Source organism: Giraffa tippelskirchi, chromosome 11 (genome assembly GCF_054371585.1).
Source record: "Giraffa tippelskirchi isolate mGirTip1 chromosome 11, T2T-mGirTip1v1.2.pri, whole genome shotgun sequence".
Lineage (NCBI taxonomy): Eukaryota > Metazoa > Chordata > Mammalia > Artiodactyla > Giraffidae > Giraffa > Giraffa tippelskirchi.
Window position 1 is genome coordinate 115,866,703 of NC_137285.1, and position 12,011 is coordinate 115,878,713.

At 45.0% G+C, this 12,011-nt stretch overlaps 1 long non-coding RNA gene across 1 annotated transcript in view; it reads right to left on the reverse strand.

Moving 5' to 3' along the window:
• Positions 1-536: 536 nt before the first annotated feature.
• LOC145525408 (uncharacterized) overlaps positions 537-12,011 on the reverse strand; it is a 53,268-nt gene continuing 41,793 nt past the window's right edge. The window contains exon 9 of the long non-coding RNA XR_014068194.1: positions 537-1,581. This is a non-coding gene — a long non-coding RNA (uncharacterized LOC145525408). The remainder of the gene's footprint in view (positions 1,582-12,011) is intronic.

The window sequence follows — 12,011 nt, forward strand, 5'->3', positions numbered from 1 at the left end:
GAGCCAACAAGTATGGCCCCAGATAGTCTTCCTCTTTGGACAAAAGAAAACGCACAGCCGTGGGAGCCCAACTCCTCTCTGAAACCAGCACAGGATATTTAATGGAGGTATTTGCTAGACCAGCTCTACGGCAAACCTTTTTCACTTCAGGCTCTGCCAACAGGGCTTCCAGAACCCCCAGGAATTCTCATTCGAGAAGATAGCCAAAGCAGAGTCATCATTCAAACGGTTCCTCATTACTCTCACATCTTCTAGATCGAGTGTTCAAATGTCTTCAAGAAGATTCATGCATAGAAAATGGCCCCTTGTAGGAAAGGAAGTTGTCATGCCTCTCAGCTAATACCAGGATTCTGTTTTTATTCTTTCAGAAAATTCAGAGGTTTCCAAGTTCCTGCTGTGGCCGCGCTCATCCATACCAGAAGCCTTATTTTGTTCTCCGAGCTCTCTCTGGCCTCGTGAATCTTGGCAGAGGCTGCTCTCCTATGGTGATGACTCCCATATTAATTTAAGTCTTTCCAAGACATACTTGCTAATTAAAATGTAAAACAGTTTTTATCCCTTTAATTAAGATACAAGATGGGAAGCATAATTTAATTCGGTCCATTGAAAATATCAGTATTATTAGCTCCATAACTTTCTTCCATTAAGATGACTGTGTTCAACATTTTTTTTTTGGCCTCTCACACTCGCTGGAGCTTTGGCATGTGCACTAACTGGATCCTGAAACTATTATGGGAGTTTGGTGTGACTGTGACCCCACTGGAAGGCAGCCACATGGACCCCAGAGCCACGGAGGACTTCTTGGGATGGGTTCCCCCAGAAGCCGACCCTAAGAAGGATTTGAGTACAAGCAATTTGTACAGGAAATACTTTTAGGGAAGTGAGGGGTGAGATAGGTACAGGAAGGGATGCAACTCAGATGAGCAAATGAGGGGGTCATTGCTGCAGGAAGCCGAGGAAAGCCTCATCGGGGACACCTGGTCATGTAGAATACACCTCTGGGCTCTCCTACCTGAGGGACGAGGAAGCTGGCTGGCTGTACCCCATTCCCATCCATCGCTGGCTGAGGGCTGCTCCCAGGGGCATCAGAACCCTGTCCTTCCTGTCTCGCCCTTGGCCAGAAAGTTGCAGTATTACAGACAGAAGCATCAGTGTTGAGTAGTGAGAGATGAGAGACGATGGGCAGGGCACGTAACACACCCACAGTTTTCTCCTCATAATTGCGCCAGGCTGGGCAGAAAGAGGCAAGAAGACTTACAGGGAGAGTATCAATCACTGACATAAAGTTCTTTCCACGGCCCAAGAGACAAAATCATGGACTGACAGCCCGAGTCCTCACTCAGAAATCTCTAGAAAAGACTGAAAACAGAAGTGCCAAACTCTCTGATGCAAAGTCAGAGACATGAAAATACACACAGAAACAGATGTGGGGAAATAGGAAAACTCAGCTGAGGGCCTGGAGTTGGAAACGAGAGGATAGTTCTAAGGTCATTTTAGCTAGTCCAGCCCAAAACGAACTTTCTCAGTCAGCACTGGAGCTCCGACCAGTAGCCATTCCATGGACAGCCAGATTTCCTCCAGCTGAAAATAGAGAAGACAGTTATCAGTTTGATCCTATATTGACTGGGAGAACAGGCAGATGGAAAATGGAAAGGGAACACATGATCCAAGACAGAGTCTGGGAAGCACTCGGCAGAGGTGATACTGGAGAGTGAGTATGCTAAAGGGGAGATTCCCAAGGTGAGACTCTGGGTCTTGAACTGCCTTGAAAAGTACAGGGAATGGGAACGCAGGAAGTGGGCTTCAGGAAGGAGGATGGGGCATTAGAGACCTCTGTGAGGCAGCTGTAAGTAAGGGTGTGGGACAAGATGCATGATGTTGGGCTCCCTCCGTCAGAGGGGTAGGGTAGTAAGACAGAAAGAGCCTTGCATCAGGAGCCAGACCTCCCAGGGCTCAAGTCCTGGCTCTACCACTCACTAGCTGAGTGACCTTGGGCAAGTGGCTTAGCTTCTCTGAATCCCGGCATAGAATTCTGTGAGGACAACATAGAGAAAATGCACATCATAGCATCTGCCCCATGATTGTTGTTGTCGTTCAGTCACTCATTTGTGTCTGACTCTTTGCAACCCCATGGACTGTAGCACGCCAGATGGTGAAGTTTGCCCAAGAATCATGTCCGTTGCATTGGTGATGCCATCCAGCAATCTCATCCTCTGACACCTTCTCCTTCTGCCCTCAATCCTTCTCAGCATCGGGGACTTTTCCAAAAAGTCACCTGTTCACATCAGATGACCAAAATACTGGAGCTTTAGCTTCAGAATGAGTCCTTACAATTAGTATTCAGGGTTGATTTCCCTTAAGGTTGACTGGCTTGAGCTCCTTGCTATACAAGGGACTCTCAGGAGTCTTCTCCAGCACCACAGTTCAAAGGTATCAATTCTTTAGCATTCTGCCTTTTTTATGGTCCAGCTCTCACAACTGTACATGATCACTGGGAAGACCATAGTCTTGACTATACAGACTTTGTTGGTAGAGTAATGTGTCTGCTTTTCAACACATTGTCTAGGTTTGTCATGGCTTTCCTGCCAAGAAGCATACGTCTTCTCATTTCTTGGCTGCAGTGCATTTCATTGATGATGCGTTTCACCATCTGCAGTGATTTTGGATCCCAAGAGGAAGAAATGTGTCACTACTTCCACTTTCCCCCTCTATTTGTCATGAAATAGTGGGGTCAGATGCCATGATCTTAGTTTTTTTAAATATTTCGTTTTAAGCCAGCTCTTTCGCACCCTCATCAAGAGGCTCTTTAGTTCCTCTTTGCTTTCTGCCACTAGAGTGGTATCATCTGCATATCTGAAGCTGTTGATGTTCCTCCTGCCTATCTTGATTCCAGCTTGTAACTCATCCAGCCCTGCATTTCTCATGATGTCCTCAGCATATAGATTATAAAGGGTGACAGCAGACAGCCCTGTCATACTCCTTTCTTGATCTTGAACCAATCAGATGTTCTACACAGGGTTCTAACTGCTGCTTCTTGACCCACGTACAGGTTTATCAGGAGACAGGTAAGATGGTCTGGTATTCCCATCTCTTTACAAGCTTTCACAGTTTATTGTGACCCACACAGTCAAAGGCTTTGGTGTAGTCGATGAAACAGAGGTAGATGAAACTTGGGGCTCCCCGTGATAGGAGCCCGTAAAAGTTGCTTTCTGTCCCTCCTTTTTCTTAGACTGTAACCTGTGTGGCACTCTAGGGACCCACACCTTCAGGGAGTCCAATAGGGGTAGCTTCTGACTCTCTGTGTGAGGAGGCAGGGGGCAGAAGGGTGTGTCTGGGCCAGAATTAGAGCCTCCGGCTCTACCCCTGTTTCTCTGAATGTACATGACCTTAGCAACAACCACAAACTAACCCTGTAGAGCAACTCTCTTGCCTCTGGCATTGCCCAGACAGAAGGAGGTATAAAAGCCACGCCTCCCGTCACACAGCCGGTTGTCAGGCCGGGCCATGAGGTGCTCTCAACCACCCTCTCTCCTCCCCACCACCTGGTCCCGCCCCTGGAGACCCAGCCTGGACGTTGCCTCCTGTGCAGGATATGGGGTTGCGTGGGTCTTTTAGGGTTATGCTGGGGGCCAGAGAAGGCAAATATTTGAATCTCAATCGTACCTGCTCCTAACTGAAGCTGCTTTCCCTCCCACCCAACAATCCCTCTCAAGGAGTGACAGGTGACACCTGTGAAATGGAGGGAAGCGCACTGACTCAGTCTGAGCAGCGTAAGCCAGAAGCTCCATCAAGGACACTTTACTCTCCTGATGGAGAGGCAGGGGGCTGGCTCAGGAGGGCTGGCCATAGTGCTGCCCAATGGGTGAGCCTGCGGAAAGGGAAGGGATGAGGGCAGGCTTCCCCCACAAGGCACTTAGGCCCCCGTCCTGCCCGCCTCTGGATGCCCAGCAGATAAGAACATCTGAAATCTTAAAGAAGAAGGGCGCTAATGCCATCTTGGGATCCAGCACTGATACCATCTACCCAGCAGGTCCCCTCTTTTCTGGGCCCACAGCTTTTCACACAAAATCCCCCAAACCTTGGAGCCCATAGCTCTGCCTCTGGAGAGCACAGTGAAAAACACTGAAGAGGGGCTTCCCTCCAGACACATTGTGGACTTTAAACAATAGGTGGGGAAAGCTTCTCCCATTCTGAAATCACACCGTCTCACCAAGTTGCACCCCTCTCTGATCACAGAGACAGCAGGGCTCCCCACTCATGGGTCTTGACTTCAAAGTGCATCACCAGGGTCCCATGTATTTCCCCCATGGCTCTCAAATCTGTATCTCCGTTCTGTCCTTTATCCTCTGCTCCAGATTCATTTGTCCAGATATTTCCTCCTGAGTGTCCCCAAGACAACTGAAATCTGTCTTCTCCACGTTGCTCTCAAGTCTGATCTTTCCTGTTTGTTTCCATCTCTGTGGATCATGTCATTCAAGCTAGAAACACATATGTCATCCTTGTTTCCACCTTCTCTATCCCTCATGTCCAATCATTCATCCAGCCCAGCCAGTTCCACATATATATATATATATATATATATATATATATATATATATGAAAAAAGTGAATGTATTCGTCACTCAGTTGTGCTTGGCTCTTTGTGACCCCATGGACTGTAGCCCACCAGGTTCCTCTGTCCATTGAATTCTCCAGGCAAGAATACTGGAGTGGGTAGCTGTTCTCTTCTCCAGAGGATCTTCCCAGCCCAGGGATTGAACCCGTGTCTCCTGCATTGCAGCAGATTCTTTACTGTATCAGTTATATATACATATATATATATCAAATCCATATACTTTTTCCCATCCCTGCTGCAATCATTCAAGTTCAAGCTTCTCTCAGCATCTGACATTTGGATTCTTTTCACTGGGTTTTTTTTGCACTGGTCTTGCACCAATAGGGCTTCCCAGCTGGCGCTCATGGTAAAGAACCCACCTGCCAATGCAGGAGACGTAAAGAGACATGGGTTCGATCCCTGGGTCAGGAAGATCTCCTGGAGGAGGGCATGACAACCCACTCCAGTACTCTTGCCTGGAGAACCACATGGACAGAGGAGCCTGGCGGGCTATGTCCATGAGGTCACAAAGAGTTGGACGTGGCTGAAGAGACTTAGCATGCACGCTTGCCTCAATATTTAGTCCATCTGCCTGGAACATCCTCTTTTTTGTCTGTCTGGCAAACTCTCCCTCCTCATAATGCTTCCTCCTCTGGGAATCCTTTTATGATTTCCTCACATAACGTGAAACCCAACCCCTTCCCCACTGAGCCCCCAGGCGCTGGCACCCATGTCTCCTTTTGAGCCCTGGCCATGGGGTACTGCCATTGAGTTTGGCATGTCTTTCTCCCCTGGGGCCCCTTGAAAGCAGGGGCCATGTTTTCTTCATCTCTGGGTCTCAGTGTCTAACTCAGCTCTTGGCAAGCAGTCAGTGTCTCATAGGTATTTTATTGATCTAAAGAATCCTGTAATAAGGAAGACAGGGGCCTTTCAAAATCCTCTTTCTCTTTTACCTGAGGGATATAGAAATTGGATTTTGTGTTGACATCTTTCTACTTGCAGACCCAAAATACCTAAGCCAAACTGAATCCTTTAGCAACTGAATCCATGCAGTGCAAGCCCATCCCTTTCTCAATAGCCAGGAAGTCTTTTGTAAGGAAATTTCCTTGTCTCACATCCCATTGTGTTGTTTTAATTATTTAGAATTAGGGCTGAACCTCTGTTTCAGAGACTCAATACTTTATATTCCACGTGGAGAGCTGAAACTCAGCTGTTGAGCTATGTTTCATTCTGCTCATCCCACCGTCAAGAAAAATAGATTCCTTCTCTTGGCTCATGTCTCCACACTCAGGAGGGGAAGGTCTTCTACTCCACGGCCCAGAGCTACCCACGTGCAAACACTCAGCATATGAGAAAAATAGTAACATACAAAAAAAGAATAAGAGAAAAATTAGCTCATGTTACCTGAGCCCCTTGGCATTAACTTGGCAACCATGGAAATCATGGAATTCTCTCTCAGTGATGCTCAGAGACTAAGTCTCTGGATCACTTATTGCTCCCAGAGGAGAATATACCTACTTTGGGTATCATATATGCTTTGTGCACATGCTTCCTCACTCATTCAGTAAGTATTTGCCACACACCTACTGTGTGCCAGCCATTATGCTGCTGTTGTTCAGTCGCTCAGTCGTATTCAACTCTTTGTGACCCCATGGACTGCAGCACACCAAGCTTCCCTATCCTTTGCTATCTCCTAGAGTTTGCTCAAACTCATGCCAATGATGCCACTGTGCTGGGCTCTGGACAATTCACAGATGAGTAGCAAAATCCCTCTATATGGTTCAGATTTTGACTCACTCTTTCTGCTACTACAGTTTTCTCTCAGCCTTCTTTACGTTCTGTTGCCTGAGTCTTGGCCAAGAGAGCCTGACTTTTTTTCCCCATTATTCCTCTGTGATTCCTACAATTTCCCTGAAGCCCAAACTTTGTCAGGGAGAAAAACAAGTTTTCTTTTCTATTTTATATTAGAAGTTCCTTTTGTTTTATCACAAAATCAATCACAACCTCCCCACAGGCAAAACAGCTGTCCTTAACTAGATTTCAACCTTTTAAATCTACTTGGGGTACAATCTGGGTACCACATCTACGTGGTCACTCACTAATTTTTCCTTCTTTCCTCCCTCCCTCCCTCCTCTTCTTACTTCTTTTCTTTTTTATTCCTTCCTCTTTTCCCGCCTTCCATCTACTCATCCAGCCAGCCATCTTCCATCTAATCCTTCCTTCCATCCATCCATCCATTTATCCATCAATCCAATCCTTCTATCCATCCATTAAGTTACTCATGTATTGAGTAGATTCTGTGTACCAGAAACTGAACTGGGTACTGGGCTTGCTGGGTTGAGTCAACACAGGCCCAGTACTAAAAGAGCTAATAATTTGGTGAGGAAAATGGAAATTTTTGCAAATGTTTATGAAGAATATGAAGAGAGCAGTATGAGATTCCAAGGCAGAAGATGATTAATTCTAGGGAGTATAGTAGATGACATCAAAAAGTTGACCTTTGAGCTGAATTATGAAGGTGATGAAGAGGGGGGAAAAAGGCCATCCAGTGGAAATAGCCACTGCAATGACTTACAGACTTAAAATAACAGGGTGAGAATGGAAAAAATAAGCATCAAGAAACTCAATATTATTGCAGCAAAGGAGGCACATGTGAGAGGAATGTAAAATAAGGTGAAAGGTAAACTAGCCAGATTTGGAGGATCCCAAATATCAGATTAAGATTTTTAGAAACCAAAGGAAGTCATTGGAGTTTCTAAACTCAGCAGTTTTGGAAAATGGTTCTGGCTACAGATGGTCTATAAGAAGGTGGCTAGAACAGATGCTGGAAGGTCAGTTAGAAGGACAATGTGTGTGCTAAGTCACTTCGGTCCTGTCTAACTCTTTGCAACCCTATGGACCGTAGGCCCCCAGGCTCCTTTGTCCCTGGGATTCTCCAGGCAAGAATCCTGGAGTGGGTTGCCATGCCCTCCTCCAGGGGATCTTCTCAACGCAGGGATCGAACCCACGTCTCTTACATCTCCTGCATTGGCAGGCCGGTTCTTTACCACTAGCACCACCTGGGAAGCCCCTGAAAGGCCGATACAATGGACCAAGTATGAGGTACAGCCTGGAGTAAAGCATGAGAGGGTAGACTTAGAGGTAATGGAAAAAGGGAGGATGTTTCTCTAGATGTTGACAGCAAGACTTCTGTCTCCAAGGAGTCAAAATAAATAAATTCTTTTTCTGCCACCAAAGAGCTTGGTAAGGCTGCCTGGGGCCCAGCTGTCTGCAGAATGCTCCAAGTACTACCTGACTACCAGGGGAAGCAAGCCCTCTGCCAGCCTGAAATGAATGACTCTCCCAGGGAAACACACTAGTGTCTGCACCCACAGCCTTATGCTGACCCATGACAGCATCAGGGTCAAGTCAGCGAGGCTGTCCCTCTGGGCTGAAGCTAATGACAAGGCAGAAGTCAGAACGTGGCCCTCAGTGCCTCCATCTGAGGGGACCTGATTTCCGAATCTTCAGGCCCTGTTAGAAGACAGAGCCAAGGTGTGATAAATCACCTGCTTTGTTTTGCTCAATTTCACACCCTTAGAATTGAGCATCATTTTTTTTTATCAACAGACAATTTATATATTTAGCCCATTTGTCTTCTATTGATATTGAAAGTTCTTGTTACTCAAATATAAAGGACTGCTCCAGGGTGACAAATAGCCAGAGAGAAGGGAAAACTTGAATGCATATCCTGGGGAGAAAAAATAATCAAAAGCACTGCAAACTGGTAATAAAAAGATGGGGATAAAATTTATCTCATACCATTGACAGAGCTTGTAACAGTGGATTTTTTAAAAAAATCTTTTTCTGATGTCATGCTATTTTCTCATCAGCTTTGTGTGGTGAGTTTGTGATTGCCATTTATTTATTTATTTATTTTGGCCACACCATGCGGCTTGTGGGATCTGAGTTTCTTGACCAGGTATTGAACCTGGGTCCACATCAGTGAAAGTCTTAGCCACTGGACCACCAGGGAATTCCTGTGATCACCATTTAGCAGAAGGGGAAACTGAGACACACAGCATTCAGGCCACTTGCCTAGTAGCACGCAGATCTGTAAAGCCAGGACTTAAGCCTTAAGCTGCCTCATCTAGAAGATCCTTTCTGTGCCATCTCATTTGGAGGGACTGAGAGCAGGGAGGGTCAGAGCCTGAGAAGCCCCCTTGATGGTCCTGTGGTCTTGGACAAACCATGTGGCTTCACAAGCATCAGTTTTGCCTCTAAAATAATGAGGCGCCTTGGATTATTCAAGCCCACAGTTGTGTTTCCAACCCAGGCAAGAGAATGACTCACTGTCAAGTGAATAAAGTTTTACAGACAGCATTTCTACTTTATTTGATTCTGGAACATCTCTCTACATGTGTCATAAAAATAAAACAGAGCTTTGATTGTGAGTTTCAATTGAACCCATCACTTCACTGGCCTGGGCTTCAGACTTTTCTCTGACTCAAAACTTTTTGAAACATTTTTGAGGGTCTATTCCATGCTAGGTATATTCTGTCAATAACCCAGTGAGCTGTGGGTGACATAACTTGCCCAGCTAGTCCTCAACTCAACTGTTCTGCATCTTTACACTAAGATAAGACATTGCCTTTTTTCCAAACACTAATTTCAGGAATGCTAATTTCAAATGTTAAGAGATGTTACAGGATCAAGAGCATTTCTGTGCACAAAGAAGCTTAGAAAACTTGTTAAGCATATTGCTACTGCTAAGTCGCTTCAGTCGTGTCCGACTCTGTGCGACCCCATGGACGGCAGCTCACCAGGCTCCGCCGTCCCTAGGATTCTCCAGGCAAGAATACTGGAGTGGGTTGCCATTTCCTTCTCCAGTGCATGAAAGGGAAAAGTGAAAGTGAAGTCGCTCAGTCGTGTCCGACTCTGTGCGACCCCATGGACTGTAGCCTACCAGGCTCCTCCATCCACGGGATTTTCCAGGCAAGAGTACTGGAGTGGGGTGCCATTGCCTTCTCCGTTAAGCATATTAAACAAGGATAAATAAGATTCTTTACAAGGGGATTCCTCAAAGACTTGGATAAACTGATGCCATTAGGACTCTCCAAGAAGGGAAAGAACAATCAGTGTTCCCCAACTTTCTGGACTACAAAATCTTTTTCAAGTAACACCTCGCCAAATGAATGTTCCAGTGACCATATTTGAGGAGCACCAGACCCTGGCTTAAAAAATCTTTAATAGGCAGAGGTTGAAGAATAATTACAAACGTGCTACACTATGAAAGGTGAGGGCTACTGCCTGACACAGAGTTGGTGTTCCTGAAATGTTAACAGAAAGGGGATCTCATCTGTGCTCATAACGAGCGCTGTCTTTGGTGAGCACATGACCCCACAGGTCACACCATCTCCTCTTAGCTGGAGAGGGGACAGAGGTCAAAGAACTTCTGACATTATGGAGTGCATTTTCTGAGAAGATATTCACAGTTTTTAGCCAAATGCCCTTTTTCTTCGCTTGTGACATTCTGAAGATGTATCATTTGGCAAGGATGGGTCCTCATCCCTCTTCGAAGTACACATACTTGTCAGCAGGAGGTTTATTCAAGGAGTCTTCTGAGAGCTCATCCTTGTCCTCAATGGCTGGTTGGTGTGTCTCATCCTGAATTTGCAGGAACCCACAGTGTGGGCATTGAGTCAACAGCCTCCTGCAGTATTTCCATGAGCTGACTTTCTTAAGTTGAAGGGTGCTGCGTTTCTTCCTCAATTAAAGAACCAGAATATCCCAATGATGAGGATCACATTTGTGAACATGATGAGTTTGTTTTGTCATTTTCTCATCCAAAAATAAAAGTAATCTTAGAATGCCAATGAAGTAGCCCACACAATTATTACAGAAGGTCTGCTTAAACTTTAAAAGTAATTGACTTGAAAAAGAACGTATCTCTGTCTTTTTAATCTTTTCTACTTCTACGCTTTCAAGAACCCTTACTCTTTTTTGCTGTAAAAAGAATCAATTTTCTTTTTTTGGCTGCACCAGGTCTTAGTTGCAGTGTGCGGGCTCTTAGCTGTATCATGTGGCATCTAGTTTCCTGACCAGGGATTGAACCTGGGCCCCCTGCAGTGGGAGTGTGGTGTTTTAACCATTGGACCACCAGGGGAGTCCTTGAAATTTTTGAAAAATACAAAACATCATAAATAAAAAAGATAAAAGAAGTCAGTAATCCTATTACCCAGGAAAAATAACCAAAACCTTTTTCTATGTACTCCATATTTATTTCTTTCATTTTTATGTATTTCTTTCACCAGAAAGAAATGTATTTATTTATATTGGTTTATGTATATTCATAGATACATGTATCACATAAATATACAATGTATTTATATCATATGAGGGGGAAATACATATACAAAGAATGTTTTTACCAAGTTGGGAATGCGCCATGTACATTTTTAAACCTGCCTTTTTTACTTAGCACTGTATCATAAGCAGTTTCCAAGGGCTGAAGTTTTCTATTCCAAATCGCCTGAGGAGTTGGCTCATAGACAAATCGATAAATTTACAAGCTGCTGTCAAACATGACTAGTGATGGCCATGGCATTAATATCAGTGGTTCTTCTTAAAAGCAATTAAATTTGGCATTGCTATTGCTACTTAATGTGTTTATATCAGCTCCTGTAATTGTTTTCTAAAGCCATAAATTTCTCAAGTTAATTATAAACAAATTGCTCTACTTAATTAATGGGCATCACTAACAGCATTATCTAATATGCATGTGAATGAGCTTTGTGACAGCTTCACAGGAGTTGGAATAATACTGTCAGATTGTGGTCCTGGGAGGAAAGCCAATGGCCCTGCACCCACAGGGAATTAATGCCCTTCTGGAGCCATGTCTTGGGTGGTCAATGCCCAGAGCCACAAGTCCAGGAGCAGCTTTCCTCCTTCAGCTGCTATTTTTAAATTTTGTATCAAGCATAAGGAAACTGGTCTTTCTTATGTTTATCTTCTTCATAGATACTGTTATCCCCACTCAATAAATGAATAAACTGAGGCTCACAGAGGATACACTCAAACAAGGGGCAGAGCGAGGATTTGGAGCAAGATCAGCTGTACACTGTCCCCTGTGCACGGCCCTGGATCATGATATTCTGAGTGTATATTTGGGCCTCATTTCAGCTGAAGTGTCTGTGGACCTCAGGTCTAGACCTCCTGCCGCATTCTCCTGGGGGAGAGGGTAAGTATCAGGGACTGAGTGCAGGTACTAATGATCATGGTCATGCTCTAGACAAAGTTCTTGGGATTTAGTGGTCATCCTAGGAGGATGCAAGCCAATGAGTCAAGATGTTAGGGTCAAAAATAGGAAGCAGGTCCTTGAATGGGGAGAGTCCCAGAAATAAAATCATCATGGCCAATCCCCAAGAAGCAGCTTCCC